Source organism: Mus caroli, chromosome 2, assembly GCF_900094665.2.
Source record: "Mus caroli chromosome 2, CAROLI_EIJ_v1.1, whole genome shotgun sequence".
Classification (NCBI taxonomy): domain Eukaryota; kingdom Metazoa; phylum Chordata; class Mammalia; order Rodentia; family Muridae; genus Mus; species Mus caroli.
Window position 1 is genome coordinate 164,574,539 of NC_034571.1, and position 5,786 is coordinate 164,580,324.

At 49.8% G+C, this 5,786-nt stretch overlaps 1 long non-coding RNA gene across 2 annotated transcripts; it reads left to right on the forward strand.

Moving 5' to 3' along the window:
- The first annotated feature begins 216 nt into the window (after window positions 1–216).
- LOC110290473 lies at window positions 217–3,867 on the forward strand. 2 transcript variants are annotated; one of them, XR_002377441.1, is made up of 4 exons: window positions 217–278; window positions 1,294–1,441; window positions 3,399–3,580; window positions 3,837–3,867. It is a non-coding gene; the product is annotated as an uncharacterized LOC110290473 (long non-coding RNA). The 2 variants fall into 2 exon arrangements; XR_002377440.1 differs by having other exon boundaries at window positions 3,402–3,580.
- The last annotated feature ends 1,919 nt before the right edge of the window (window positions 3,868–5,786 follow it).

A 5,786-nucleotide genomic window follows, 5' to 3' on the forward strand; every position in this document is an offset into this window, starting at 1 on the left:
TGCTGAATAAATGAGGTATTGGATAACGGAGAAAGAGGGCATTCTCCAGGTTTGAAACAAAAGCAATGTTGATTGGACCACCTCCTGACCAATGTCTGAGCTCACACAATACCTAACATGATGATTGGCTTAGTTCTGAATTACATCAGCCAATCACCATAGCATCCAGAGAAGGCATTGGTAGCTCTGAATTACATCAGCCAATCACCATAGCATGCAGAGAAGGCGTTGGGTTAGATGAGGAGGCTGTCCAGTGATGGGATTGGCCTAATGTGAAGGTGAGGGGTCCTCAGAGGTGGAGCCGGGGGGTGTCAGGTCGGGCTTGGCTTCATTTCTAGGCACGGCCCTAGGACTTTGCTTTCCACCTGTGTCCCTCGGCCCACCCAGCTCTCCTCTGAGCCAGGTTTCTGCCACCATCCCGGCCCACACCCGCCTCCTGGGCTCAGCGAGCCCCAACTGTTCTTTGGGAGGACAGACGGTTTTTTGTTTTCCCCTTGGCAAAAGATGAATTCTCTTTTCTGAGAAAATAAAGGGATGGAGGAGGAGGAAAAGGAGGAGGAGAAGAAGGGTGAAATCTCATAAAAATAAAAGCCCGGATCTCAACCTCAGCAGCAAACTGTACTTCAAATAGTTTTAAACGAACTCCTCGGCTGGGAGGCCACCAGCGTGGCAGGCTTGTTTCCCATGCAAATAGAGCCAAAGGAGAAAGAACGGGAAGAGACCCCCAGGCTTCTAAGGCAGACCCAGTAGATGTCAGCAGACCTAGAGAGCTGAGTGCTGTGCATAGAGCCTGCCCTGCCCTGCCCTGCTCTGCCCTTTCCCCAGGGCTCCTGTTTTCAGAGAAGGAAGCAGAGGCCTGAAAGGCAGGTGGTTTTCATAGATCCTGCTCTTGCAACAGCACGACTAGCCCACACTGTGCCCCCTTCTCCCAAAGCTGCCACACCAGAGCCCTTTGTCACCCCTTTATGTCCCGGACTTAAGAACAGTTGGGGTGGGGAGGGGTGCGGGCAAGGAGGTGGCTTCAGAGTGGTCATGAAGAAATCTAGGAATCTTGTCCTAGGTTTTGGGTTGAATGTCAGGACTTTTTCAACTTAGATAGGGAAGTAGTGTGTGTGTGTGTGTGTCGGTGTGAATGTGCGTCCACACATATGGACATAAGATAGCTTGCAGGAGTCAGTTCTCTCCTGTCATGTGAATCCCAGGGATTGAACACTTGTCAAGAGGCTTGACAGCAAGCACCTTTATCTACTGAGCCATCTCACTGGCCCATATCTTTGAATTCTTGCTGCCCAGATTCTCCTAGAGAGCTCGATGATTCCAGCCAGCGTCGGTCTCCTGCCTTCTCAGTTTTCTAGACGAGAGAGGAGCAGAGGGAACCAAGAGCAGCATTCCAGGATTGAGGAGAGGCCAGACCCCATCTCTTCCTCATGCTGTTGAGAGAGTAAGAGCAGGAAAGACCCCAGAAGAGCGCCCTGACCAGCATGGGGGCGGCGCATGGGGAAGAGGGACCAGATGAGCTGCTTTGGGTGGCCATCAGAGAGTGCCTGTCCAAAAGGTGACATTTATGATGACCCCTGAGTGTCTGCAATGAATCACCTGGGAGAATCAGAGGAAAGAGCCTGCAGGGAAGGGAAGCTGCAGGCAACAGGTGGGGGGGGGGGGGCGGGGCATGGACAGGACAGGGACAGGGCTTGGGAAGGTGCTGACAGTCACGTCTACAATGTCTGTCGCCAAGCAGGCAGGACGTTCCAGCACAGTTAGTCTTGACATCAATGATTTGTCTGTCAGAAGCAGAGACACAGTTGTCTTTCCACAATGTCAGAATGTATCCAGTAACAATGAGTTCGTGAGCTAGGAGGGCTTCATAGCCTGTGGTTTGCAACTTATCCTGGTTTCCCTTGGTCAAGGCTGAGGCAAATAGAGTCTTTCATTCAAATCTTAATTGCTAATATGAACCCTCAGCTCACATATCACACAGTAAATCAATTATCTCTGTCTCTGTCTCTCTGTCTGTCTGTCTGTCTCTCTCTCTCTCTTTCTCTCTCTCTCTCTGTGTGTGTGTGTGTGTGTAGGTTATGGAATAACTACAGAGGTTAAAGAAATCCCAAAGAAGGCAGAGGCAGAGAGCTGACTAGACAGAGGTTCTGCCAGCAAGGAGGCTAGATGAACCCTGATGGAGGGAGGTCTTCGGCAGGCACCTCTGAAGAGTTAAGCCTCAGCCTCACACCTTTGAGCTGAGTCCCAGAATGGTGTCAAAGGGCAGAAGCAAGGAGTGTGGGCTGTGGAGGCTCAGGTGTGAAGGGCAGGGCCAGGAACAGCCTGCTGGGGTGAGCCTCCAGGTACAGACTGCTGGGGCGAGCTGTGAATGTGAGCTGGGCTGACAAAGGCAATTTAGCCATTGCCTGAGAGAACAATGGGGACAGAGTTGAACTGAAGCCCCAGGGTCACCAGCAGTACCCTGCCTTTTGGTGCCCCCATACACAGTGTGGTTGTTGGGGTCATCACCATCTCAGTGTTAGGAGACTTTACAGGATCCACGGAAGGTTGAGCTGGTGTCCAGGAAATTCTTATGTCTGGCTTTCCTGATATGATTTCAATCTGCCTGTGTGCTTACGTGGTCCCGTCTTTACTATGCTAAGTTTATAAGGCGGCAGCCTTTCATCTTTTTAAGGAACAAGTTACTAGCAGTCTGTGCCTTGGTGGTGGTCACAGGTCCACTAGTGGGCAGGACCATCCAACTTCTGTTTGTGCTCAAAAGAGAATCAAGAGACCAGAGACGGCTCTGTGGGTCAGAGCTTTTATTGCTCAATGACAACAACCAGAGTTCAAATCCCATCACCCACATAGTAAGCCAGGAAGCCCACACATAGCCTATAACCTCACTAAGGTGGCAGGTGAAGACTGGAGGCTTGCTGGGCCTTCCAGACTAACTGAGACTATTCCAATACCAGGTTCACAGAGAGACCCTGCCTCAAAGAAACAGGCAGTGACAGAGCAGGGTGCTCTGGTCTCCAATCACACAGACAAGCAGGCATGCACACACATCCACAGAGAGACGTGTATGCGCACACAAAAATATATTAAAAAAAACAAAGTCAAAACTTGCAAGTAAAAATGCAGGGCAAGTCACAGCCTGCAAGGCACTGTTAGGTACACTACAGAGTAACAGTTGGCAAAGCATAGCCTGAGCTCAGCAGTCTACACCCCCAGCCTGGTGAGGAGTGTTTTGTGCCCCAGAGATACAGTCCTGCTAAAGGGAAGTGAGGAGAGCAGGTGAGGAGGTGTCCCTGCCCTGTGGGGACTCCCTCCAGGCTGGAGGAAGAGAGTGACTCTGTTGGCACCTTAGTCATTTGCAAATGATTTTCTTTTTTTCTTTTTCTTCCTCTTTCTCTTCCTAGTAGAAGGCACCTCCTTCCCCTGGGGGCACCAGTCAGGCTGTTTTGCAAAAGTGAAAACTGATAGTTGCTGAGTGCATCCTCTTCTTCCTGGCCCTCCGAGCAAGTAAATAAGAAGAAAGTATGAGTTTCCGGGACCAGATGCTATGACCAAGGGCGCGGCTGCCCAAGATTTGATGTGGACGGTTTGTTGAAATATTCGTGGGGTCTGTTTAAACATTCCAGATAACCGAAATTATATCCCGGGGAGCCAGTGAGGAAGTACTTAGACAGCCAGTGTGAGGACTTGGGGCTCCGCCCTATTTTAGCTTTCTTTCCTGCTGTGAGGATTTGAACAGTTTCCTTACTGTCCACAGGCTTTAAGTTTACTTGCTTAAGACTTGAAACTAGAGGGCTGGAGAGATGGCTCAGCAGTTAAAAGCACTGATTGCTCTTCCGAAGGTCCTGAGTTCGAATCCCAGCACCTGCATGGTGGCTCACAACCATCTGTAATGAGATCCAATGTCCTCTTCTGGGGCATCTGAAGAGAGCTACAGTGAGCAAGCGGGGCTGGACCGAGCGGGGCTGGAGTGAGAAGAAAACGTGTCTGAAGACAGCTACAGTGTACCTATATATGAAATAATAAATAAATTAAAAAAAAAAAGACTTAAAACTAAAGGCTGTGGCTCAGTTGGTTGTGTGCTTGCTTGGCATGTGTGAAACCCCATGTTCCATCCCTAGCACTCCCTAAGCCAGCCATGGCGCCGCAGGCCTATAGTTTCAGCATTCAGGAAGAAGATGGAGGTCGGAGGACCAGAAGTCGGAGGCTGTCATTGTCTACATAGTCAGTTTGAGGCTAGAGCCGGTCTCAAAAGCAAAAATACCCCCAAACAAATGCAGAGCAGGGTCCAAACTGCTTTATTGATTTTTCGATTAAAATAAGACTTCAAATACATTTTAGCTCTGCTCCAGTTGGGGTAGGCAGCTAGGTTGGCTCAAGCTTTGACCTGCTGAGATGAAATGTTTCTTTAACTAGGAATGCTATGGCAGAAAATCGATATGGTATTCATCTTGAGTTTTAAAAAGGTTTCTTACTGTTACAACAACGATGATCACGATGTGTGTGTGCTCACACATTAGGTGGAGGGGGGGGGGCATAACACCACAACATATGCATATTCCTGTGCAGTGATGTATTTGCGGTGGTCACAGACAACATTTGGAAGTTGGTTTGTACCTTTTTTTTTTTTTTTAAGATTTATTTTGTATATTTGAGTACACTGCAGTTGTCTTCAGACACATCAAGAGGGCACCATACCCCATTACAGATGTCTGCGAGCCACCATGTGGTTGCTGGGAATTGAACTCAGGACCTCTGGAAGAGCAGTCAGTGCTCTTAACCACTGAGTCATCTCACCAGCCCAGTTTGTTCCTTCTATTTTGGGTTTCTGGGATTGAACTCAGGTTGTCAGGCTTGGGCAGCAAGCACTTTAAACCCCCAGCTCTTTATTATTTGGGGCAGGGTCTGGCTTTATAGCTGAGGCTAACTTGGAGTTTGCTATGTAGGCCAGGCTGGCTTCCAGCCATGATCCTTGAGCCTCTGCACCCCGAGCTTCCTAAGTGCTAGGATATCAGCTGTGGATCACCGTGCCCACCATGGCCGGTGACCTCTTGTCTTGTCTTTGCCTGCTGGATGGTCACAGCCTTCTCTGTACAGACAACCATGAGTCCTCCCTTGCACTGACTTTATTGGAAGCTAAACACAGCCACGGTTGAGCAGCGGGGGGTGGTTTGCAGGCTCCGCTTCTGCATTTGCTCTGTCTTTGTTTGGTTGTTGGTTTTGGTTTTTCCAGACAGGGTTTCTCTGTGTAGCCCTGGCTATCCCGGAACTCCTTCTGTAGACCAGGCTGACCTCAAGTTTAGAGATCTGCCTGCCTTGCCTTCCAAGTGTTGGGATTAGAGGTGTGAGAGTTCATCGCCCGGCTTGGTCTGGTCTTTGAATAGGCTGTATTAAATAGGGTCCAGCAAGGTGCAGCCATCCTCTCCTGAGAAGAGGGTCACCGAGCCAGCAACCGTGCTGAGTAGGGTTTGATGTCTGCGTCCAGAACTCTGTGGAACGCTCTCCTTCCACTGGGGTCGTAGTTTTCAGGTCTGGAAAATGGAAGCTACTCTGCACAATCATGGGACCCGTCCAGGGAGGGTGTGTAGGACTCTGGCAGTAGCCTAGGCAGAGCTTGTGCTTAGCATGTGCAAGGCTCTGGACTTGATCCTCACTGCCTCAGAAAAGAGAAGCTGTGCACAGTGTTTAACATCCAACACTCAGTCACACTGACACCTGTGGTGATGAAGATGATGGTGGTGGTGATGATGGTGGTGATGATGGTGGTGGTGGTGATGATGGTGGTGGTGGTG